This window comes from Acanthochromis polyacanthus, chromosome 1, assembly GCF_021347895.1.
Source record: "Acanthochromis polyacanthus isolate Apoly-LR-REF ecotype Palm Island chromosome 1, KAUST_Apoly_ChrSc, whole genome shotgun sequence".
NCBI lineage: Eukaryota > Metazoa > Chordata > Actinopteri > Pomacentridae > Acanthochromis > Acanthochromis polyacanthus.
In genome coordinates this window covers 64789421-64816658 of record NC_067113.1, presented here as the reverse complement: position 1 = coordinate 64816658, position 27238 = coordinate 64789421, and the positions used below count along the sequence as shown (strand labels likewise).

The following is a 27238-nucleotide window of genomic DNA, read 5'->3' as shown; positions in this document are numbered from 1 at the left end:
TGTTTGTCACAAAAACAACGCGTTGGCACGGCAACAGCATTTCATCAAATATCAAAATCTTCACACTGTGGTATTGTCTGGGGGTGAAGAATCAGCTGACCAATTTTCAGAATGATATGAAAAAGTTTGGAGCAATGGTGTGTGCAAATGTAATTTCTAAACTTCTTGTTACCAATAGGTGGCGCTATGACTTTTTCTAAATTTTTCAGTGTGGATGTCCTCAAACTGGTTCTGGTGTCCAGCACATGAAGTTTGGGGCAGATACGATTAGGATTTGCTGAGATATAAACATTTTAGTCGTCATGGCGAGACATCTAAATTCGCCGCGCCGCCACAGACACACCTTTTTATGACACGCCACCATTTTCACTGTGAATCATCATCAACATGTTAAGGTTTATTTCACCACATTTGAGGTGAATCTGAGCAAGAGACAAAGAATAATAAATCAAAGTGTAAAAAATGACATAGCCTGTTGACAGCAGGTGGCGCTCTGACTGTGAATGGATTTCATCATATGGATGTGATCAGGGCAGGACTCTGATGATACATGTAAAGTTTCAGGCAGATTGAAATATGTTCAGGGCATTTACACTGCATTTGAAATTTCATGGCGAAGGATCAAAATTCCACAGACCGCCATGGACACGCCCTTTGACTTTGGAAAAAGATTTTAATAACTTTTGCTCATTCAGGCCTGCTGTATGTACTGGTCGAATTTGAAGTGAATTGGAGTTTCCCCCTCGGACGAGTTCGCTCTAGAAAAAAACAAAAAATGTTCAAAATCTGGAATTCAACGCAAAATAGCTCACTTCCTGTTGGGTTTAGAAAATCGCCACCACTGACTTTTTTGTTCACCCTGATGTGCTGCATATGTGTACCAAATTTGGTAGCTGTAGGTGAAACATGCTGCCCGTAGGAAAGTGTAGGGGGCGCTATGGAGCCATTTTGTCATACACTTCCACAATTCCTTTAGAATATAAAATTTTTCACCAGTTCTGGTGTGTGTACAAATTTTCATGAGTTTTTGAGCATGTTTAGGCCCTCAAAAATGCAGTTGTTCTGAGAGACAAATAATAATAATAATTAAAGCTGCGAGCAGCGTTGAACGGGTCCTCGCATACTTGCTGGTCGGCGACCCCAAGCATCTCCACCAGGCAATGCTACGACTGAGAGTGTATTTAGGCCCATGAATGTCACAAAGGCTGGATTCTGAGCACACAGGTCAAATTTCAGGCAGATTTGAGCATGTACAGGCTATTTATGCAGCACTTTGTGTCCATCCACCAGGTGGCGCTATCTCTGTGACTGTATGTTGGTCTATGAAACTCATCAGGACTGGACTCTGATCAAACATGTAAAGTTTGAGGCGGATTGCAGCGTGTACAGGGGATTTACACAAGACGTCCTGCTTCATGGTGTAACATTAAACTTCAGCTGCCCGCCATGGCCACGCCCTTTGAGTTTTATGAACAATTTTTGCAAATATGCAACCTGAAGACGTGTCTTATATATTTTCCCAAATTCAGATGTTTTGGAGTTATTGCCTGTGAGAAATGAATTTTTGAAAATGACCAAAAACACCAAAAATCTGACATTTAATTAAAAATGGCCGACTTTCTGTTGGGTTTAGAGAATGACTCCAAGAGACTTTTTTGTTTGCACTGACATGCTACATTTGCATGCCAAATTTCATAGTCCTAGCTGAAAGTCTCTGTGGAGGCTATTTTTTAAATGCTGTAGGGGGCGCTATGACACATACTGTGGATGTATTTTGGCCTATAAATGTGATCAGGACAGGACTGTGTTCAATCATGTGAGGTCTGAGGTAGACTGGAGCATGCAGAGGATAGTTTGATAGCACTTGATGTTTCATGGCAAACCATCAAAATTCTGGAGGTCGCCATGTCCACACCCTTTAACTCTGGAAGAATCTTTTAATAACTTTTGATCATAACATTGTGTTGTATATCCTGGCAAAATTTCAGGTCTCTAGCAGTTAAACCCTCGGAGGAGTTCGCTCTCAAAAATTAAAAAAATAGAGAAAATTTGTCCACTTAATTCAAAATGGCGGACTTCCTGTTGGGTTTAGGGGATGGCTCCAAGAGGCTTTTTTGTGCGTTCTAATGTGCTCTATATGTCTCCCAAATTTTGAGGATGTAGGTGAAATGTGCTGCCGGGGCTGTTTATTAAACATACTGTAGGGGGCGCAATAGCACATGCCCTGCAGAGATGTATACATTCTTATTCCTGGAGACGACAGTGATGTGTGTGTAAATTTTGGTGAGCTGCTGAACATTCTAAGCCTGTCAAAAAGTACTTTGTTTGTCACAAAAACAACGCGTTGCCACGGCAACAGCATTTCATCAAATATCAAAATCTTCACACTGTGGTATTGTCTGGGGGTGAAGAATCAGCTGACCAATTTTCAGAATGATATGACAAAGTTTGGAGCAATGATGTGTGCAAATGTAATTTCTAAACTGCTTGTTACCAAGAGGTGGCGCTATGACTTTTTCTAAATTTTTCAGTGTGGATGTCCTCAAACTGGTTCTGGTGTCCAGCACATGAAGTTTGGGGCAGATAGGAACCTTTGCAGCAGAGATATGAACACTTCAATTTTCATGGTGAAACATCAAACTTTGCCGTCCCGCCACAGACACGCCTTTTCATCACACGTCACCATTTTTTCTGTGCTTCATCATCAATGTGTTCAGGCTTATGTCACAACATCTGAGGTGAATCTGAGCAACAGGCTAAGAATAGTACATGAAAGTGTAAAAAATGTCAAATTCTTGATACCACAAGGTGGCGCTGTGACTGTGAATGAATCTTGCTGTATGGATGTCATCGAGGCAGGTCTGTGACAATACATGTAAAGTTTCATTCAGATCGGAGCATGTTCAGGAGAGTTAGACAGCATTTCCTGTTTCATGGCGAAGGATCAAATTTCGACAGGCCGCCACGACCACACCCTTTAACTATGGAGGAAGATTTTGATAATTTTTTCTCAGGAAGGTCTGCTGTATGTACTGGCAAAATTTCAGATCGCTCAGACTTTTCCCCAAGGAGGAGTTCATCATAGATTTTGTACAGTTAACGCATGATGGTGCACTTCCTGTTGGGTGTAGAGCATGGCTGTGATTGACTTTTTTGTGTTTCCTGATGTGCTGCATATGCCTCCCAAATTTTTTAGCTCTCGGCCAAATTCCCTCTGAGTTGGCCTAATACCACTTTTTAAAATTTTGTAGGGGGCGCTATGGAGCCATTTTGCCACACACCTCCACATGCCCTAAAAAATATGAAATTTTTCGCCAGTTCTGATGTGTGTGCAAATTTTCATGACTTTTCGAGCATGTTCAGGCCCTGAAAAATGCAGTTGTTTTGGCAGAATAATAATAATAATAAAAAACCCTAAGGTTCCAATAGGGTCCTTCGGCACCGTTGGTGCTCGGACCCTAATAAACCGTAGGGTTCCAATAGGGTCCTACGGCACCGTTGGTGCCTTGGACAGCCGGTGCCCTTGCACCGCCTGTCCTCGGCACCTCGGTGCTCGGACCCTAATTAAAGCTGCGAGCAGCGTTGAACGGGTCCTCGCATTCTTGCTGGTCGGCGACCCCAAGCATTTCCACCAGGCAATGCTACGACTGAGAGTATATTTAGGCCCACGAATGTCACAAAGGCTGGATTCTGAGCACACAGGTCAAATTTCAGGCAGATTGGAGCATGTACAGGCTATTTATGCAGCACTTTGTGTCCATCCACCAGGTGGCGCTATCTCTGTGACTGTATATTGGTCTATGAAACTCATAAGGACCGGTCTCTGATCAAACATGTAAAGTCTCAGGCAAATTGCAGCATTTACAGGGGATTTACACAAGCTGTCCTGCTTCATGGCGTAACATTGTAGTTCAGTTGGCCGCCATGGCCACGCCCTTTGAGTTTTGCGAACAATTTTCACAAATATTCAACCTGAAGGCGTGCAGTATATATTGTCCCAATTTCAGGTGTTTTGGAGCTATTGCCTGTGAGAAATCAATTGTTGAAAATGATCAAAAACAGCAAAAATCTGACATTTAATTCAAAATAGCGGGCTTCCTATTGGGTTTAGAGAATGACTCCAAGAGACTTTATTGTTTGCAATGAAGTGCTACATATGCATGCCAAATTTCATAGTCCTAGGTGAAAGTCTCTGTGGAGGCTATTCTTAAAAATGTTGTAGGGGGCGCTATGGAACATGCTGTGAATGTATTTTGGCCAATAAATGTGATCAGGACAGGACTGTGTTTAATCATGTGAGGTCTGAGGTAGATTGGAGCATGCAGAGGATAGTTAGATAGCACTTGATGTTTCATGGCAAACCATCAACATTGTGGAGGTCGCCATGTCCACACCGTTTGACTCTGGAAGAATCCTTTAATAACTTTTGATCAGAACATCGTGTTGTATATCCTGGCAAAATTTCAGCTCTCTCGAGCCTAACCGCGAGGAGGAGTTCGCTCTCAAAAATTAAAAAAATAGAGAAAATTTTTTCACTTAATTCAAAATGGCGGACTTCCTGTGAGGTTTAGGGGATGGCTCCAGAAGGCTTTTTTGTGTGTCCTGGTGTGATCTATATGCCTTTCAAATTTGGTGGATGTATGTGAAACGTGTTGCTGGGGCTGTTTATTAAACATACTGTAGGGGGCGCTATAGCATGCACAGTGCCGAGATGCATACCGTGTTCTTCCTTGAGTCGACAGTGATGTGTGTGGTAATTTTAGTGAGCTGTTGAGCATTTTATGCCTGTAGAAAAACAACTTTGTTTGTCACAACAACAACGCCTTGCCACAGCAACAGCATTTTATCAAATGTCAAAATCTTCACACTGAGGCATTGTCAGGGGATGACGATTGAGCTGACCAATTTTCAGAATGATATCACAAAGTTTTGGGCAATGGGATGTGTAAATGTAATGCCTAAATGTCCTGTTACCAATAGGTGGCGCTATGACTATTTCTAAATTTTTCAGTGTGGATGTCCTAAAACTGGTTCTGGTGTCCAGCACATGAAGTTTGGGGCAGATAGGATCCTTTGCAGCTGAGATATGAACACTTCAATTTTCATGGCGAAACATCAAACTTTGCCGTCCCGCCACAGACACGCCTTTTTATGACATGTCACCATTTTTTCTGTGATTCATCATCAATGTGTTCAGGCTTATGTCGCCACATCTGAGGTGAATCTGAGCAACAGGCTAAGAATAGTACATGAAAGTGTAAAAAATGTCAAATTCTTGAGACCACAAGGTGGCGCTGTGACTGTGAATGAATCTTGCTGTATGGATGTCATCGAGGCAGGTATGTGATCATACATGTAAAGTTTCATTCAGATTAGAGCATGTTCAGGAGAGTTACACAGCATTTCCTGTTTCATGGCGAAGCAACAAATTTCGACAGGCCGCCACGACCACACCCTTTAACTATGGAGGAAGATTTTAATAACTTTTTCTCAGGAAGGCCTGCTGTATGTACTGGCCAAATTTCAGATCGCTAAGACTTTCCCCCTAGGAGGAGTTCATCACAGATTTTGTACAGTTAACACATGATGGCGCACTTCCTGTTGGGTTTAGAGCATGGCTGTAATTTACTTTTTTGTGTTTCCTGATGTGTTGCATGTGCCTCCCAAATTTTGTAGGTCCAGACCAAATTCCCTCTGAGTTGGCCTAATACCACTTTTAAAAATTTTGTAGGGGGCGCTATGGAGCCATTTTTGCACACACCTCCACATGCCCTACAAAATATGAAAATTTTCGCCAGTATTGATGTGTGTGCAAATTTTCATGAGTTTTTGAGCATGTTTAGGCCCTCAAAAATGCAGTTGTTCTGAGAGACAAATAATAATAATAATTAAAGCTGCAAGCAGCATTGAACGGGTCCTCGCATCCTTGCTGGTCAGCGACCCCAAGCATGTCCACCAGGCAATGCTACGACTGAGAGTGTATTTAGGCCCACAAATGTCACAAAGGCTGGATTCTGAGCACACAGGTCAAATTTCAGGCAGATCGGAGCATGTACAGGCTATTTATGCAGCACTTTCTGTCCATCCACCAGGTGGCGCTATCTCTGTGACTGTATGTTGGTCTATCAAACTCATCAGGACTGGACTCTGATCAAACATGTAAAGTTTGAGGCGGATTGCAGCGTGTACAGGGGATTTACACAAGACGTCCTGCTTCATGGCGTAACATTAAAGTTCAGCTGCCCGCCATGCCCACGCCCTTTGAGTTTTATGAACAATTTTCGCAAATATGCAACCTGAAGACGTGTCTTATATATTTTCCCAAATTCAGATGTTGTGGAGTTATTGCCTGTGAAAAATGAATTGTTGAAAATGACCAAAAACACGAAAAATCTGACATTTAATTAAAAATGGCCGACTTTCTGTTGGGTTTAGAGAATGACTCCAAGAGACTTTTTTGTTTGCACTGACATGCTACATTTGCATGCCAAATTCCATAGTCCTCGGTGAAAGTCTCTGTGGAGGCTATTTTTTAAATGCTATAGGGGGCGCTATGGAACATGCTGTGAATGTATTTTAGTCTATAAATGTGATCAGGACAGGACTGTGTTTAATCATGTGAGGTCTGAGGTAGATTGGAGCATGCAGAGGATAGTAAGATACCACTTGATGTTTCATGACGAACCATCAAAATTCTGGAGGTCGCCATGTCCACACCCTTTGACTCTGGAAGAATCTTTTAATAACTTTTGATCATAACATCGTGTTGTATACCCTGGTAAAATTTGAGGTCTCTTGGCGTTAACCCCTAGGAGGAGTTCGCTCTCAAAAATTAAAAAAATAGAGAAAATTTGTCCACTTAATTCAAAATGGCGGACTTCCTGTTGGGTTTTTGGGATGGCTCCAAGAGGCTTTTTTGTGCGTTCTGATGTGCTCTATATGTCTCCCAAATTTTGTGCATGTCGGTGAATCATGCTGTCGGGGCTGTTTATTAAACATACTGTAGGGGGCGCAATAGCACATGCCCTGCAGAGATGCATACATTCTTATTCCTTGAGACGACAGTGATGTGTGTGTAAATTTTGGTGAGCTGTTGAGCATTCTCAGCCTGTCAAAAACTACTTTGTTTGTCACAACAACAACACGTTGCCACGGCAACAGCATTTTATCAAATGCTAAAATCTTCATACTTTGGCATTGTCAGGGTGTGATGAATCAGCTGACCAATTTTCAGAATGATATGACAAAGTTTGGAGCAATGGTGTGTGCAAATGTAATTTCTAAACTTCTTGTTATCAATAGGTGGCGCTACAACTTTTCCCAAATTTTTGAGTGTGGATGTCCTCAGAGTGGGCTTGGCACATGAAGTTTGGGTCAGATAGGATGAGGATTTGCTGAGATATAAACATTTTAGTCATCATGGCGAGACATCAAAATTCGCCGTGCCGCCACAGACACGCCTTTTGATGACACATCACCATTTTAACTGTGAATCATCATCAACATGTTAAGGTTTATGTCACTACATTTGAGGTGAATCTGAGCAAGAAGCAAAGAATAATACATCAAAGTTTAAAAAATGACATTTTCTGTTGCCAGCAGGTGGTGCTCTGACTGTGAATGGATTTCATCATATGGATGTGATCAGGGCAGGACTCTGATCATACATATAAAGTTTCAGGCAGATTGGAGCATGTTCAGGGCATTTACACAGCACTTGAAATTTCATGGCGAAGGATCAAAATTCCACAGACCGCCATGGACACGACCTTTGACTTTGGCAAAAGATTTTAATAACTTTTGCTCATTAACGCCTCCTGTATGTACCGGTCGAATTTGAGGTGAATTGGAGTTTCCCCCTGGGAGGAGTTTGCTCTGGAAAAAAAGGAAAAATGGGCAAAATCTGACATTCAACGTAAAACAGCTCACTTCCTGTTGGGTTTGGAATATGGCTGTCACTGACTTTTTTGTTCAGTCTGATGTGCTGCATATGTGTACCAAATTTGGTAGCTGTCGGTGAAACATGATGGCCGTGGGAAAGTGTAGGGGGCGCTATGGAGCCATTTTGCCACACACCTCCACAATCCCTTTAAAATATGAAATTTTTCACCAGTCCTGATGTGTGTACAAATTTTCATGACTTTTCGAGCATGTTTAGGCCCTCAAAAATGCAATTGTTCTGAGAGACAAATAATAACAATAATTAAAGCTGCAAGCAGCGATGGACGGGTCCTCGCATCCACGCTGGTCGGCGAATCCATGCACGTCCACCAGGTGGCACTGTGACTGAGAGTGTGTGCTGGCCTCTGAATCATATCTGGACCAGAGTTTAATCACACGTAAAATTTCAGCCAGATTGGAGCATGTTCAGACGAGTTATACAGCATTTCCTGCCCATCCACCACCAGGTGGCGCTGTAACTCAGAGTGTATTTCAAACAGTGGATGTGATGAGGGCTGGACTCTGATCACTCATGAAAAGTTTCAGGCTGATTTGATCATGTAGAGGCCAGTTATACAGCATTTATTGTCCCTCCAACAGGTGGCGCTGCAACTGAGAGTGTCTGTTGGCCTGTAGATGTGATCAGGATTGGATTGTGATCACACATGGAATGTTTGAGGCAGATTGGAGCATGCAGAGGAGAGTTATACAGCAGTTGTTGTTTCATGGCGAAGCATCAAAACTCTAATGGTCGCCATGGCCACGCCATTTGGCTTCTGGTTAAATTTTTGATGACTTTTCCAAACCAAGTCCTGTTGTGTGGACTGACAAAATTTCAGGTCTCCTGGAATTATCCCCTAGGAGGTATTAACTCTCAAAAATGAGAAAAATCATGAAAAATCTCACAATTAATCCAAGATGGCCGACTTCCTGTTGGGTTTAGGACATGGCTCCAAGAGGCTTTTTTGTGCGTCCTGATGTGCTCTATAAGCCTCCCAAATTTCATGGATGTAGGTGAAACGTGCTGGGAGGGCTGTTTGTTAAAAATACTGTAGGGGGCGCTATAGCATGTGCAGTGCCGAGATGCATACAGTGTTGTTCCTTGGGTCAATGGTGATGTGTGTGGTAATTTTTGTGAGCATTGGAGTATTCCTAACCTGTCAGAAAGGGCTTTGTTTTTCATGGCGATATTTGGTTGCTACGGCAACAGCGTTGCATGAAATGTCACACCCTTCACAGTGTGTGATTGTCAAGAGGTGAAGACTCGACTGACCAATTTCCAGCATGATATCACCAAGTTTGGGGCCATTGTACCTGAAAATATAAGGCCTTAAACTTACTATTACCAACAGGTGGCGCTATGACTTTTTCAAAATTTATGAGTGTGGATGTGTTCAGACTGGACCTGGTATCCAGCATGTGAAGTCTGAGGCAGATAGGATGTTGTTCAGCTGAGATATGAATCGTTAAATTTTCATGGCGAAACATCGAAATTGGTTTGGCCGCCACAGACACGCCCTTTGATGACAAGTCACCATTTTCACTGGGATGCATCATCAATGTGTTTAGGCTGTTGTCACTGCATTTGAAGTGAATATGATCAACCGGGTAACAATAGGGCATGAAAGTGTAAAAGATGTCTATTTCCTGAAACCACAAGGTGGCGCTATGACTGTCAATGAATATCCCTATGTGGATGACATCAGGACAGGACTGTCATCATGTAAAGTTTCAGGCAGATTGGAGCATGTTGAGAAGAATTAGACACCAATTCCTGTTTCATGGCGAAGGATCAGTTGTTTGAGGCTCCGCCATGGCCACACCTTTTGGCTTCTGGTTGAGTTTTTGATAACTTTTCATCAGAAAGGTCTGGTGCATGTACTGGCCAAATTTCAGTTCTCTCAGACTTATCCACTCGGAGCTATAAATTTTGACAAATGTACAGCAAATTCAAGATGGCCGACTTCCTGTTGGGTTTAGGGTGTGGCTGTGATTGACTTTTTGGTGTGTCCTGATGTGGTGCATATGCCCACCAAATATTGTAGCTGTAAATCAAACATTGTGGAAGTTGGCCTAATGACCACTTTTTCAATTTTGGAGGTGGCGCTATCGAGCCATTTTTTCACACATATGCGCAACTCCCATAAAATATCAAATTTGTCGCCAGTCCTGATGTGCACGCCAAATTTCACGCGTTTTGGTTCATGATAAGGCCCCCAAAAAGGCAATTCATTTGCCGGGAGAAATTAATTTTGACAAATTTAAAGCAAATTGAAGATGGCCGACTTCCTGTTGGGTTTAGGGCGTGGTTGTCATTGGCTTTTTGGTGTGTCCTGATGTGGTGCATATGCCCACCAAATATTGTAGCTGTAAATGAAACATTGTGGAAGTTAGCCTAATGACCACTTTTCAATTTTGCAGGTGGTGCTATAGAGCCATTTTGCCACACACATGCGCAACTCCCATAAAATATCAAATTTTTCGCCAGTCCTGATGTGCACGCCAAATTTCACGCGTTTTGGAAGATGATAAGGCCGCCAAAAAGGCAATTCATTTCCCGAGGAGCGACTAAGTTTGAAAAATTTACAGCAAATTGAAGATGGCCGACTTCCTGTTGGGTTTAGGGCGTGGCTGTAATTGACTTTTTGGTGTGTCCTGATGTTGTGCATATGCCCACCAAATATTGTAGCTGTACATGAAACATTGTGGCAGTTGGCCTAATGACTACTTTTTCAACTTTGCAGGTGGCGCTATAGGGCCATTTTGCCACGCACATGTGCAAGTCCCATAAAATATCAAATTTTTCGCCAGTCCTGATGTGCATGCCAAATTTCACGCGTTTTGGAGTATGATAAGGCCGCCAAAAAGCCAATTTACTTTACGGGAGAAAAAAAAAAATAATAATAATAATAAACCCTCGGGTTTCAATAGGGTCCTTGGCACCGCTGGTGCCTTGGACAGTCGGTGCCCTGGCACCGCCTGTCCTTCGCACCCTCGGTGCTCGGACCCTAATTAAAGCTGCGAGCAGCGTTTAACGGGTCCTCGCATCCTTGCTGGTCGGCGACCCCAAGCATTTCCACCAGGCAATACTACGACTGAGAGTGCATTTAGGCCCATGAATGTCACAAAGGCTGGATTCTGAGCACACAGGTCAAATTTCAGGCAGATTGGAGCATGGCCAGGCTATTTATGCTGCACTTTCTGTCCATCCACCAGGTGGCGCTATCTCTGTGACTGTATATTGGTCTATGAAACTCATAAGGACCGGTCTCTGATCAAACATGTAAAGTTTGAGGTGGATTGCAGCGTGTACAGGGGATTTACAGAAGACGTCCTGCTTCATGGCGTAACATTGTAGTTCAGTTGGCTGCCATGGCCACGCCCTTTGAGTTTTGTGAACAATTTTCACAAACACTCAACCTGAAGGCGTGTAGTATATATTGTCCCAATTTCAGGTGTTTTGGAGCTATTGCCTGTGAGAAATCAATTGTGGAAAATGATCAAAAACACCAAAAATCTGACATTTAATTCAAAATAGCGGACTTCCTACTGGGTTTAGAGAATGACTCCAAGAGACTTTTTTGTTTGCAATGAGGTGCTACATATGCATGCCAAATTTCATAGTCATAGGTGAAAGTCTCTGTGGAGGCTATTTTTTAAATGCTGTAGGGGGCGCTATGGAACATGCTGTGAATGTATTTTGGCCTATAAATGTGATCAGGACAGGACTGTGTTTAATCATGTGAGGTCTCAGGTAGATTGGAGCATGTAGAGGATAATTAGGTAGCACTTGATGTTTCATGGCGAACCATCATAATTCTGGAGGTCGCCATGTCCACACCTTTTGACTCTGCAAGAATCTTTTAATAACTTTTGATCATAACATCGTGTTGTATACCCTGGTAAAATTTGAGGTCTCTTGGAGTTAACCCCGAGGAGGAGTTCGCTCTCAAAAATTAAAAAAATAGAGAAAATTTATCCACATAATTCAAAATGGCGGACTTCCTGTTGAGTTTAGGGGATGGCTCCAAGAGGCTTTTTTGTGCATCGTGATGTGCTCTATATGCCTCCCAAATTTTGTGGATGTAGGTGAAACGTGCTACCGGGGCTGTTTATTAAACATACTGCAGGGGGCGCTATAGCACATGACCTGCAGAGATGCATACAGTGTTATTCCTTGAGGGGACAGTGATGTGTGTGTAAATTTTAGTGAGCTGTTGAACATTCTAAGCCTGTCAAAAAGTACTTTGTTTGTCACAAAAACAACGCGTTGGCACGGCAACAGCATTTCATCAAATATCAAAATCTTCACACTGTGGTATTGTCTGGGGGTGAAGAATCAGCTGACCAATTTTCAGAATGATATGAAAAAGTTTGGAGTAATGGTGTGTGCAAATGTAATTTCTAAACTTCTTGTTACCAATAGGTGGCGCTATGACTTTTTCTAAAATTTTCACCGTGGATGACCTCACACTGGGCCTGGTGTCCAGCACATGAAGTTTGGGGCAGATACGATTAGGATTTGCTGAGATATAAACATTTTAGTCGTCATGGCGAGACATCTAAATTCGCCGCGCCGCCACAGACACACCTTTTTATGACACGTCACCATTTTCACTGTGAATCATCATCAACATGTTAAGGTTTATTTCACCACATTTGAGGTGAATCTGAGCAAGAGACAAAGAATAATAAATCAAAGTGTAAAATATGACATAGCCTGTTGACAGCAGGTGGCGCTGTGACTGTGAATGGATTTCATCATATGGATGTGATCAGGGCAGGACTCTGATGATACATGTAAAGTTTCAGGCAGATTGAAATATGTTCAGGGCATTTACACTGCATTTGAAATTTCATGGCGAAGGATCGAAATTCCAGAGGCCGCCACGGACACGCCCTTTGACTGTTGAAAAAGATTTTAATAACTTTTGTTCATTAAGGCCTGCTGTATGTACTGGTCGAATTTGAAGTGAATTGGAGTTTCCCCCTCGGACGAGTTCGCTCTAGAAAAAAACAAAAAATGTTCAAAATCTGAAATTCAACGCAAAATAGCTCACTTCCTGTTGGGTTTAGAAAATCGCCACCAGTGACTTTTTTGTTCACCCTGATGTGCTGCATATGTGTACCAAATTTGGTAGCTGTAGGTGAAACATGCTGCCCGTAGGAAAGTGTAGGGGGCGCTATGGAGCCATTTTGTCATACACTTCCACAATTCCTTTAGAATATAAAATTTTTCACCAGTTCTGGTGTGTGTACAAATTTTCATGACTTTTTGAGCATGTTTAGGCCCTCAAAAATGCAGTTGTTCTGAGAGACAAATAATAATAATAATTAAAGCTGCGAGCAGCATTGAACGGGTCCTCGCATCCTTGCTGGTCGGCGACCCCAAGCATGTCCACCAGGTAATGCTGCGACAAAGTGTATTGAGGCTCATGGATGTAACGAGGACTGGATTCTGAGCACTCAGGTCAAATTTCAGACAGATTGGAGCATGTACAGACTATTTTTGCAGCACTTTGTGTCCATCCACCAGGTGGCACTATGTCTGTGACTGTATAGTGGTCTATGAAACTCATCAGGACTGGACTCTGATCAAACATGTAAAGTTTGAGGTAGATTACAGCATGTACAGGGGATTTACACAAGACGTCCTGCTTCATGGCGTAACATTAAAGTTCAGTTGGCCGCCATGGCCATGCCCTTTGAGTTATGTGAAAAATTTTCGCAAATACTCAACCTGGAGGCATGTTTTAAATATTGTTCCAACTTGAGGTGTTTTGGAGTTATTGCCTGTGAGAAATCAATTGTTGAAAATCAGCAAAAACACCAAAAATTGGACATTTAATTCAAAATGGCCGACTTCCTGTTGGGTTTAGAGAAGGAGTCCAAGAGACTTTTTTGTTTGCACTGACGTGCTACATATGCATGCCAAATTTCATAGTTATAGGTCAAAGTCTCTATGGAGGCTATTTTTAAAAATTCTGTTGGGGGCGCTATGACACATGCTGTGGATGTATTTTGGCCTATAAATGTGATCAGGACAGGACTGTGTTCAATCATGTGAGATCTGAGATAGATTGGAGCATGCAGAGGATAGTTAGATAGCACTTGATGTTTCATGGCGAACCATCAAAATTCTGGATATCGTCATGGCCACACCCTTTGACTCTGGAAGAATCTTTTAATAACTTTTGATCAGGAGATTGTGTTGTATATCTTGGCAAAATTTGAGGTCTGTAGGAATTAATCCCGAGGAGGAGTTCGCTCTCAAAAATATCAAAAAATAGAGAAAATTTGTCCACTTAATTCAAAATGGCGGACTTCCTGTTGGGTTTAGGGGATGGCTCCAAGAGGCTTTTTTGTGCGTTCTGATGTGCTCTATATGTCTCCAAAATTTTGTGGATGTCGGTGAATCGTGCTGCCGGGGCTGTTAATTAAACATACTGTAGGGGGCGCAATAGCACATGTCCTGCAGAGATGCATACATTCTTATTCCTTGAGACGACAGTGATGTGTGTGTAAATTTTGGTGAGCTGTTGAACATTCTAAGCCTGTCAAAAACTACTTTGTTTGTCACAACAACAACACGTTGCCACGGCAACAGCATTTTATCAAATGCTAAAATCTTCACACTTTGGCATTGTCAGGGTGTGATGAATCAGCTGACCAATTTTCAGAAGGATATGAAAAAGTTTGGAGCAATGGTGTGTGCAAATGTAATTTCTAAACTTCTTGTTATCAATAGGTGGCGCTACAACTTTTCCTAACATTTTGAGTGTGGATGTCCTCAGAGTGGGCCTGGTGTCCAGCACATGAAGTTTGGGGCAGATAGGATGAGGATTTGCTGAGATATAAACATTTTAGTCATCATGGCGAGACATCAAAATTCGCTGCGCCGCCACAGACACACCTTTTGATGACACGTCACCATTTTCACTGTGAATCATCATCAACATGTTCAGGTTTATGTCACCACATTTGAGGTGAATCTGAGCAGGAGGCAAAGAATAATACATCAAAGTGTAAAAAATGACATTTTCTGTTGCCAGCAGGTGGCGCTCTGACTATGAATGGATTTCATCATATGGATGTGATCAGGGCAGGACTCTGATCATACATATAAAGTTTCAGGCAGATTGGAGCATGTTCAGGGCATTTACACAGCACTTGAAATTTCATGGCGAAGGATCAAAATTCCACAGACCGCCATGGACACGCCCTTTGACTTTTGAAAAAGATTTTAATAACTTTTGCTCATTAAGGCCTCCTGTACGTACCGGTCGAATTTCAGGCGAAATGGAGTTTCCCCCGAGGAGGAGTTGGCTCTGGAAAAAAATGAAAAATGGGCAAAATCTGACATTCAACGCAAAATAGCTCACTTCCTGTTGGGTTTGGAATATGGCTGTCACTGACTTTTTTGTTCAGTCTGATGTGCTGCATATGTGTACCAAATTTGGTAGCTGTAGGTGAAACATGATGGCCGTGGGAAAGTGTAGGGGGCGCTATGGAGCCATTTTGCCACACACCTCCACAATTCCTTTAAAATATGAAATTTTTCATCAGTCCTGATGTGTGTACAAATTTTCATGAGTTTTTGAGCATGTTTAGGCCCTCAAAAATGCAATTGTTCTGAGAGACAAATAATAATAATAATTAAAGCTGCGAGCAGCGTTGAACGGGTCCTCGCATACTTGCTGGTCGGCGACCCCAAGCATCTCCACCAGGCAATGCTACGACTGAGAGTGTATTTAGGCCCATGAATGTCACAAAGGCTGGATTCTGAGCACACAGGTCAAATTTCAGGCAGATTTGAGCATGTACAGGCTATTTATGCAGCACTTTGTGTCCATCCACCAGGTGGCGCTATCTCTGTGACTGTATGTTGGTCTATGAAACTCATCAGGACTGGACTCTGATCAAACATGTAAAGTTTGAGGCGGATTGCAGCGTGTACAGGGGATTTACACAAGACGTCCTGCTTCATGGTGTAACATTAAACTTCAGCTGCCCGCCATGGCCACGCCCTTTGAGTTTTATGAACAATTTTTGCAAATATGCAACCTGAAGACGTGTCTTATATATTTTCCCAAATTCAGATGTTTTGGAGTTATTGCCTGTGAGAAATGAATTTTTGAAAATGACCAAAAACACCAAAAATCTGACATTTAATTAAAAATGGCCGACTTTCTGTTGGGTTTAGAGAATGACTCCAAGAGACTTTTTTGTTTGCACTGACATGCTACATTTGCATGCCAAATTTCATAGTCCTAGCTGAAAGTCTCTGTGGAGGCTATTTTTTAAATGCTGTAGGGGGCGCTATGACACATACTGTGGATGTATTTTGGCCTATAAATGTGATCAGGACAGGACTGTGTTCAATCATGTGAGGTCTGAGGTAGACTGGAGCATGCAGAGGATAGTTTGATAGCACTTGATGTTTCATGGCAAACCATCAAAATTCTGGAGGTCGCCATGTCCACACCCTTTAACTCTGGAAGAATCTTTTAATAACTTTTGATCATAACATTGTGTTGTATATCCTGGCAAAATGTCAGGTCTCTAGCAGTTAAACCCTCGGAGGAGTTCGCTCTCAAAAATTAAAAAAATAGAGAAAATTTGTCCACTTAATTCAAAATGGCGGACTTCCTGTTGGGTTTAGGGGATGGCTCCAAGAGGCTTTTTTGTGCGTTCTAATGTGCTCTATATGTCTCCCAAATTTTGAGGATGTAGGTGAAATGTGCTGCCGGGGCTGTTTATTAAACATACTGTAGGGGGCGCAATAGCACATGCCCTGCAGAGATGTATACATTCTTATTCCTGGAGACGACAGTGATGTGTGTGTAAATTTTGGTGAGCTGCTGAACATTCTAAGCCTGTCAAAAAGTACTTTGTTTGTCACAAAAACAACGCGTTGCCACGGCAACAGCATTTCATCAAATATCAAAATCTTCACACTGTGGTATTGTCTGGGGGTGAAGAATCAGCTGACCAATTTTCAGAATGATATGACAAAGTTTGGAGCAATGATGTGTGCAAATGTAATTTCTAAACTGCTTGTTACCAAGATGTGGCGCTATGACTTTTTCTAAATTTTTCAGTGTGGATGTCCTCAAACTGGTTCTGGTGTCCAGCACATGAAGTTTGGGGCAGATAGGATCCTTTGCAGCAGAGATATGAACACTTCAATTTTCATGGTGAAACATCAAACTTTGCCGTCCCGCCACAGACACGCCTTTTCATCACACGTCACCATTTTTTCTGTGCTTCATCATCAATGTGTTCAGGCTTATGTCACAACATCTGAGGTGAATCTGAGCAACAGGCTAAGAATAGTACATGAAAGTCTAAAAAATGTCAAATTCTTGATACCACAAGGTGGCGCTGTGACTGTGAATGAATCTTGCTGTATGGATGTCATCGAGGCAGGTCTGTGACAATACATGTAAAGTTTCATTCAGATCGGAGCATGTTCAGGAGAGTTAGACAGCATTTCCTGTTTCATGGCGAAGGATCAAATTTCGACAGGCCGCCACGACCACACCCTTTAACTATGGAGGAAGATTTTGATAACTTTTTCTCAGGAAGGTCTGCTGTATGTACTGGCAAAATTTCAGATCGCTCAGACTTTTCCCCAAGGAGGAGTTCATCATAGATTTTGTACAGTTAACGCATGATTGTGCACTTCCTGTTGGGTGTAGAGCATGGCTGTGATTGACTTTTTTGTGTTTCCTGATGTGCTGCATATGCCTCCCAAATTTTTTAGCTCTCGGCCAAATTCCCTCTGAGTTGGCCTAATACCACTTTTTAAAATTTTGTAGGGGGCGCTATGGAGCCATTTTGCCACACACCTCCACATGCCCTAAAAAATATGAAATTTTTCGCCAGTTCTGATGTGTGTGCAAATTTTCATGACTTTTCGAGCATGTTCAGGCCCTGAAAAATGCAGTTGTTTTGGCAGAATAATAATAATAATAAAAAACCCTAAGGTTCCAATAGGGTCCTTCTGCACCGTTGGTGCTCGGACCCTAATTAAAGCTGCAAGCAGCGTTGAACGGGTCCTCGCATCCTTGCTGGTCGGCGACCCCAAGCATGTCCACCAGGCAATGCTACGACTGAGAGTGTATTTAGGCCCACAAATGTCACAAAGGCTGGATTCTGAGCACACAGGTCAAATTTCAGGCAGATCGGAGCATGTACAGGCTATTTATGCAGCACTTTCTGTCCATCCACCAGGTGGCGCTATCTCTGTGACTGTATGTTGGTCTATCAAACTCATCAGGACTGGACTCTGATCAAACATGTAAAGTTTGAGGCGGATTGCAGCGTGTACAGGGGATTTACACAAGATGTCCTGCTTCATGGCGTAACATTAAAGTTCAGCGTCCCGCCATGCCCACGCCCTTTGAGTTTTATGAACAATTTTCGCAAATATGCAACCTGAAGACGTGTCTTATATATTTTCCAAAATTCAGATGTTGTGGAGTTATTGCCTGTGAAAAATGAATTGTTGAAAATGACCAAAAACACCAAAAATCTGACATTTAATTCAAAATGGCCGACTTTCTGTTGGGTTTAGAGAATGACTCCAAGAGACTTTTTGTTTGCACTGACATGCTACATTTGCATGCCAAATTCCATAGTCCTCGGTGAAAGTCTCTGTGGAGGCTATTTTTTAAATGCTGTAGGGGGCGCTATGGTACATGCTGTGAATGTATTTTAGTCTATAAATGTGATCAGGACAGGACTGTGTTTAATCATGTGAGGTCTGAGGTAGATTGGAGCATGCAGAGGATAGTAAGATACCACTTGATGTTTCATGACGATTCAATTCAATTCAATTCAATTCAATTCAATTCAATTTTATTTATATAGCGTCAATTACAGTCAACTCGTCTCAAGACGCTTTACAGAACCCAAATGCCTGACCCCCAGAGCAAGCCCAAAGGCGACAGTGGCAAGGAAAAACACCCTTTTAACAGGGAAGAAACCTCGAGCAGAACCGGCTCTATATAGGGGGGACCCATCTGCCTGCTGGCCGGGCGGGTTGAGAAGGACAGAAGAGGGCAAAGGGGAGGGATGGGAGAAGAGGGAGGGGTGGGAAAGCAAGGAAAACACAACACACATTTGGATACATGCATGACAGGATATGTGACACAGACAAAGTATAAGCTAACATTGAAAACTGACTCATAATTTACTCTTATGATGTACGGCTCTGACATTAAACATACTACATATATAGCTAGCAGTAAAATTCAAACAGTATGTAAGTTAGCATAACAGTATAGTGAAGGCAATGCAGAGTTGACTGGTGGAAAAAGGCAGTTGGAAGCAGAGGGCTGGAGGAAGGTCAGCAACAGCATCCCACAGTGGACATGGTGGAGACTGGACCAGCTGGTGGAACATCAACCGCAGATCTGAAGCATCCAGCTCTGGGACCAGGGACACTCGGAACCATCAAAATTCTGGAGGTCGCCATGTCTACACCCTTTGACTCTGGAAGAATCTTTTATTAACTTTTGATCATAACATCGTGTTGTATACCCTGGTAAAATTTGAGGTCTCTAGGCGTTAACCCCGAGGAGGAGTTCGCTCTCAAAAATTAAAAAAATTGAGAAAATTTGTCCACTTAATTCAAAATGGCGGACTTCCTGTTGGGTTTTTGGGATGGCTCCAAGAGGCTTTTTTGTGCGTTCTGATGTGCTCTATATGTCTCCCAAATTTTGTGGATGTCGGTGAATCATGCTGTCGGGGCTGTTTATTAAACATACTGCAGGGGGCGCAATAGCACATGCCCTGCAGAGATGCATACATTCTTATTCCTTGAGACGACTGTGATGTGTGTGTAAATTTTGGTGAGCTGTTGAGCATTCTAAGCCTGTCAAAAACTACTTTGTTTGTCACAACAACAACACGTTGCCACGGCAACAGCATTTTATCAAATGCTAAAATCTTCATACTTTGGCATTGTCAGGGTGTGATGAATCAGCTGACCAATTTTCAGAATGATATGACAAAGTTTGGAGCAATGGTGTGTGCAAATGTAATTTCTAAACTTCTTGTTATCAATAGGTGGCGCTACAACTTTTCCGAAATTTTTGAGTGTGGATGTCCTCAGAGTGGGCTTGGTGTCCAGCACATGAAGTTTGGGTCAGATAGGATGAGGATTTGCTGAGATATAAACATTTTAGTCGTCATGGCGATACATCAAAATTCGCCGTGCCGCCACAGACACGCCTTTTGATGACACATCCCCATTTTAACTGTGAATCATCATCAACATGTTAAGGTTTATGTCACCACATTTGAGGTGAATCTGAGCAAGAAGCAAAGAATAATACATCAAAGTGTAAAATATGACATTTTCTGTTGCCAGCAGGTGGCGCTCTGACTGTGAATGGATTTCATCATATGGATGTGATCAGGGCAGGAATTTGATCATACATATAAAGTTTCAGGCAGATTGGAGCATGTTCAGGGCATTTACACAGCACTTGAAATTTCATGGCGAAGGATCAAAATTCCACAGACCGCCATGGACACGACCTTTGACTTTGGCAAAAGATTTTAATAACTTTTGCTCATTAAGGCCTCCTGTATGTACCGGTCGAATTTGAGGTGAATTGGAGTTTCCCCCTGGGAGGAGTTCGCTCTGGAAAAAAATGAAAAATGGGCAAAATCTGACATTCAACGTAAAACAGCTCACTTCCTGTTGGGTTTGGAATATGGCTGTCACTGACTTTTTTGTTCAGTCTGATGTGCTGCATATGTGTACCAAATTTGGTAGCTGTCGGTGAAACATGATGGGCGTGGGAAAGTGTAGGGGGCGCTATGGAGCCATTTTGCCACACACCTCCACAATTCCTTTAAAATATGAAATTTTTCACCAGTCCTGATGTGTGTACAAATTTTCATGAGTTTTTGAGAATGTTTAGGGCCTCAAAAATGCAATTGTTCTGAGAGACAAATAATAATAATAATAAACCGTAGGGTTCCAATAGGGTCCTACGGCACCGTTGGTGCCTTTGACAGCCGGTGCCCTTGCACCGCCTGTCTTCGGCACCTCGGTGCTCGGACCCTAATTAAAGCTGCGAGCAGCGTTGAACCCCTTGGAGGAGTTCGCTCTCAAAAATTAAAAAATAGAGAAAATTTATCCACGTAATTCAAAATGGCGGACTTCCTGTTGAGTTTAGGGGATGGCTCCAAGAGGCTTTTTTGTGTGTCCTGGTGTGCTCTGTAGGTCTCCCAAATTTTGTGGATGGAGGTGAAACGTGCTGCAGGGGCTGTTTGTTAAACATACTGTAGGGGGCGCTATAGCACATGCCCTGTAGAGATGCATACAGTGTTATTCCTTGAGACGACTGTGATGTGTGTGTAAATTTTGGTGAGCTGTTGAACATTCTAAGTCTGTCAAAAAGTACTTTGTTTGTCACAAAAACAACGCGTTGCCACGGCAACAGCATTTCAGCAAATATCAAAATCTTCACACTGTGGTATTGTCTGGGGGTGAAGAATTAGCTGACCAATTTTCAGAATGATATGAAAAAGTTTGGAGCAATGGTGTGTGCAAATGTAATTTCTAAAATTCTTGTTACCAATAGGTGGCGCTATGATTTTTCTAAATTTTTCAGTGTGGATGTCCTCAAACTGGTTCTGGTGTCCAGCACATGAAGTTTGGGGCAGATAGGATCCTTTGCAGCTGAGATATGAACACTTCAATTTTCATGGCGAAACATCAAACTTTGCCGTCCTGCCACAGACACGCCTTTTCATCACACGTCACCATTTTTTCTGTGCTTCATCATCAATGTGTTCAGGCTTATGTCACAACATCTGAGGTGAATCTGAGCAACAGGCTAAGAATAGTACATGAAAGTCTAAAAAATGTCAAATTCTTGATACCACAAGGTGGCGCTGTGACTGTGAATGAATCTTGCTGTATGGATGTCATCGAGGCAGGTCTGTGATCATACATGTAAAGTTTCATTCAGATCGGAGCATGTTCAGGAGAGTTAGACAGCATTTCCTGTTTCATGGCGAAGGATCAAATTTCGACAGGCCGCCACGACCACACCCTTTAACTATGGAGGAAGATTTTGATAACTTTTTCTCAGGAAGGCCTGCTGTATGTACTGGCAAAATTTCAGATCGCTCAGACTTTTCCCCGAGGAGGAGTTCATCATAGATTTTGTACAGTTAACGCATGATTGTGCACTTCCTGTTGGGTTTAGAGCATGGCTGTGATTGACTTTTTGTGTTTCCTGATGTGCTGCATATGCCTCCCAAATTTTTTAGCTCTCGGCCAAATTCCCTCCGAGTTGGCCTAATACCACTTTTTAAAATTTTGGAGGGGGCGCTATGGAGCCATTTTGCCACACACCTCCACATGCCCTAAAAAATATGAAATTTTTCGCCAGTTCTGATGTGTGTGCAAATTTTCATGACTTTTCGAGCATGTTCAGGCCCTGAAAAATGCAGTTGTTTTGGCAGAATAATAATAATAATAATAATTAAAGCTGCAAGCAGCGTTGAACGGGTCCTCGCATCATTGCTGGTCGGCGACCCCAAGCATGTCCACCAGGCAATGCTGCTACAGAGTGTATTTAGGCCCATAGATGTAACGAAGGCTGGATTCTGAAAACACAGTTGAAATTTCAAGCAGATTGGAGCATGTACAGGTTATTTATGCAGCACTTTCTGTCCATCCACCAGGTGGCGCTATCTGTGTTACTGTATATTGGTCTATGAAACTCATCAGGAATGGTCTCTGATCAAACATGTTCAGTTTGAGGCAAATTGCAGCATGTACAGGGGATTTACATAAGACATTCTGCTTCATGGCGTAACATTAAAGTTCAGTTGGCCGCCATGGCCACGCCCTTTGAGTTTTGTGAACAATTTTCACAACTACTCAACCTGAAGGCGTGTAGTATATATTGTCCCAATTTCAGGTGTTTTGGAGCTATTGCTTGTGAGAAATCAATTGTTGAAAATGATCAAAAACACCAAAAATCGTGCATTTAATTGAAAATGGCCAACTTCCTATTGGGTTTAGAGAATGACTCCAAGAGACTTTTTTGTTTGCACTGACATGCTACATTTGCATGCCAAATTTCATAGTCCTAGCTGAAAGTCTGTGTGGAGGCTATTTTTTTAAAATGCTGTAGGGGGCGCTATGGTACATGCTGTGAATGTATTTTGGCCAATAAATGTGATCAGGACAGGACTGTGTTTAATCATGTGGGGTCTGAGGTAGATTGGAGCATGCAGAGGATAGTTAGGTAGCACTTGATGTTTCATGGCGAACCATCAAAATTCTGGAGGTCGCCATGTCCACACTCTTTGACTCTGGAAGAATCTTTTAATAACTTTTGATCATAACATCGTGTTGTATATCCTGGCAAAATTTCGGTTCTCTTGAGCTTAACACCTCGGAGGAGTTCGCTCTCAAAAATTCAAAAAATAGAGAAAATTTGTCCACTTAATTCAAAATGGCGGACTTCCTGTTGGGTTTAGGGGATGGCTCCAAGAGGCTTTTTTGTGTGTCCTGGTGTGCTCTATAGGCCTCCCAAATTTTGTGGATGTAGGTGAAACGTGATGCCTGAGCTGTTTATTAAATATACTGCAGGGGGCGCTATAGCACATGTCCTGTGGAGATGCATACAGTGTTATTCCTTGAGACGACTGTGATGTGTGTGTAAATTTTGGTGAGCTGTTGAACATTCTAAGCCTATCAAAATGTACTTTGTTTGTCACAACAACAACACGATGTTGTTGTGACATTTTATCAAATGCTAAAATCTTCACACTTTGGCATTGTCAGGGGGTAAAGACTGAGCTGACCAGTTTCTAGAAGGATATGACAAAGTTTGGAGCAACAATGCACGCAAATGTAAATTCTAAACTGCTTGTTACCAATAGGTGGCGCTATGACTTTTTCTAAATTTTTCAGTGTGGATGTCCTCAAACTGGTTCTGGTGTCCAGCACATGAAGTTTGGGGCAGATAGGATCCTTTGCAGCTGAGATATGAACACTTCAATTTTCATGGCGAAACATCAAAGTTTGCCGTCCCGCCACAGACACGCCTTTTTATCACACGTCACCATTTTTTCTGTGATTCATCATCAATGTGTTCAGGCTCATGTCACCACATCTGAGGTGAATCTGAGCAACAGGCTAAGAATAGTACATGAAAGTCTAAAAAATGTCAAATTCTTGATACCACAAGGTGGCGCTGTGACTGTGAATGAATCTTGCGATTTGAATGTCATAGTGGCAGGTCTGTGATCATACATGTAAAGTTTCATTCAGATCGGAGCATGTTCAGGAGAGTTAGACAGCATTTCCTGTTTCATGGCGAAGGATCAAATTTCAACAGGCTGCCACGACCACACCCTTTAACTATGGAGGAAGATTTTGATAACTTTTTCTCAGGAAGGCCTGCTGTATGTGCTGGCCAAATTTCAGATCGCTACGACTTTCCCCCGAGGAGGAGTTCATCATAGATTTTGTACAGTTAACGCATGATGGCGCACTTCCTGTTGGGTGTAGAGCATGGCTGTGATTGACTTTTTTGTGTTTCCTGATGTGCTGCATATGCCTCCCAAATTTTGTAAGTCTCAACCAAATTCCCTCTGAGTTGGCCTAATACCACTTTTTAAAATTTTGTAGGGGGCGCTATGGAGCTATTTTGGCACACACCTCCACATGCCCTACAAAATATGAAATTTTTCGCCAGTTCTGATGTGTGTGCAAATTTTCATGACTTTTCGAGCATGTTCAGGCCCTGAAAAATGCAGTTGTTTTGGCAGAATAATAATAATAATAATTAAAGCTGCGAGCAGCGTTGAACGGGTCCTCGCATCCTTGCTGGTCGGCGACCCCAAGCATCTCCACCAGGCAATGCTACGACTGAGAGTGTATTTAGGCCCACGAATGTCACAAAGGCTGGATTCTGAGCACACAGGTCAAATTTCAGGCAGATTGGAGCATGTACAGGCTATTTATGCAGCACTTTCTGTCCATCCACCAGGTGGCGCTATCTCAGTGACTGTATATTGGTCTATGAAACTCATAAGGACCGGTCTCTGATCAAACATTTCCAGTCTCAGGCAAATTGCAGCATTTACAGGGGATTTACATAAGATGTCCTGCTTCATGGCGTAACATTGTCGTTCAGTTGGCCGCCATGGCCACGCCCTTTGAGTTTTGTGAACAATTTTCACAAATACTCCACCTGAAGGCATGTACTATATATTGTCCCAATTGCAGGTGTTTTGGAGCTATTGCCTGTGAGAAATGAATTGTTGAAAATGACCAAAAACACCAAAAATCTGACATTTAATTAAAAATGGCCGACTTTCTGTTGGGTTTAGAGAATGACTCCTAGAGACTTTTTTGTTTGCACTGACATGCTTCATTTGCATGCCAAATTTCATAGTCCAAGGTGAAAGTCTCTGTGGAGGCTATTTTTTAAATGCTGTAGGGGGCGCTATGGTACATGCTGTGAATGTATTTTAGTCTATAAATGTGATCAGGACAGGACTGTGTTTAATCATGTGAGGTCTGAGGTAGATTGGAGCATGCAGAGGATAGTAAGATACCACTTGATGTTTCATGGCGAACCATCAAAATTCTGGAGGTCGCCATGTCCACACCCTTTGACTCTGGAAGAATCTTTTAATAACTTTTGATCATAACATCGTGTTGTACACCCTGGTAAAATTTGAGGTCTCTAGGAGTTAACCCCTAGGAGGAGTTCGCTCTCAAAAATTAAAAAAATAGAGAAAATTTATCCACATAATTCAAAATGGCGGACTTCCTGTTGAGTTTAGGGGATGGCTCCAAGAGGCTTTTTTGTGCATCGTGATGTGCTCTATATGCCTCCCAAATTTTGTGGATGAAGGTGAAACGTGCTGCCGGGGCTGTTTATTAAACATACTGTAGGGGGCGCTATAGCACATGCCCTGCAGAGATGCATACAGTGTTATTCCTTGAGGGGACAGTAATGTGTGTGTAAATTTTAGTGAGCTGTTGAGCATTCTAAGCCTGTCAAAAAGTACTTTGTTTGTCACAAAAACAACGCGTTGCCACGGCAACAGCATTTCATCAAATATCAAAATCTTCACACTGTGGTATTGTCTGGGGGTGAAGAATCAGCTGACCAATTTTCAGAATGATATGAAAAAGTCTGGAGCAATGGTGTGTGCAAATGTAATTTCTAAACTTCTTGTTACCAATAGGTGGCGCTATGACTTTTTCTAAATTTTTCAGTGTGGATGTCCTCAAACTGGTTCTGGTGTCCAGCACATGAAGTTTGGGGCAGATACGATTAGGATTTGCTGAGATATAAACATTTTAGTCGTCATGGCGAGACATCTAAATTCGCCGCGCCGCCACAGACACACCTTTTTATGACACGCCACCATTTTCACTGTGAATCATCATCAACATGTTAAGGTTTATTTCACCACATTTGAGGTGAATCTGAGCAAGAGACAAAGAATAATAAATCAAAGTGTAAAAAATGACATAGCCTGTTGACAGCAGGTGGCGCTCTGACTGTGAATGGATTTCATCATATGGATGTGATCAGGGCAGGACTCTGATGATACATGTAAAGTTTCAGGCAGATTGAAATATGTTCAGGGCATTTACACTGCATTTGAAATTTCATGGCGAAGGATCAAAATTCCAGAGGCCGCCACGGACACGCCCTTTGACTTTTGAAAAAGATTTTGATAACTTTTGCTCATTAAGGCCTGCTGTATGTACTGGTCGAATTTGAAGTGAATTGGAGTTTCCCCCTCGGACGAGTTCGCTCAAGAAAAAAACAAAAAATGTTCAAAATCTGGAATTCAACGCAAAATAGCTCACTTCCTGTTGGGTTTAGAAAATCGCCACCACTGACTTTTTTGTTCACCCTGATGTGCTGCATATGTGTACCAAATTTGGTAGCTGTAGGTGAAACATGCTGCCCGTAGGAAAGTGTAGGGGGCGCTATGGAGCCATTTTGTCATACACTTCCACAATTCCTTTAGAATATAAAATTTTTCACCAGTTCTGGTGTGTGTACAAATTTTCATGAGTTTTTGAGCATGTTTAGGCCCTCAAAAATGCAGTTGTTCTGAGAGACAAATAATAATAATAATTAAAGCTGCGAGCAGCGTTGGACGGGTCCTCGCATCCTTGCTGGTCGGCGACCCCAAGCATGTCCACCAGGCAATGCTGCGACAAAGTGTATTTAGGCTCATGGATGTAACGAGGACTGGATTCTGAGCACTCAGGTCAAAT

The 27238-nt window shown here is 42.3% G+C and overlaps 1 long non-coding RNA gene across 1 annotated transcript; it reads left to right on the top strand.

The window, feature by feature from the left end:
- Positions 1 to 696: 696 nt before the first annotated feature.
- LOC127535880 (uncharacterized) lies at positions 697 to 24976 on the top strand. The gene is made up of 3 exons (XR_007944761.1): positions 697 to 899; positions 15411 to 17529; positions 24384 to 24976. It is a non-coding gene; the product is annotated as an uncharacterized LOC127535880 (long non-coding RNA).
- Positions 24977 to 27238: the final 2262 nt, after the last annotated feature.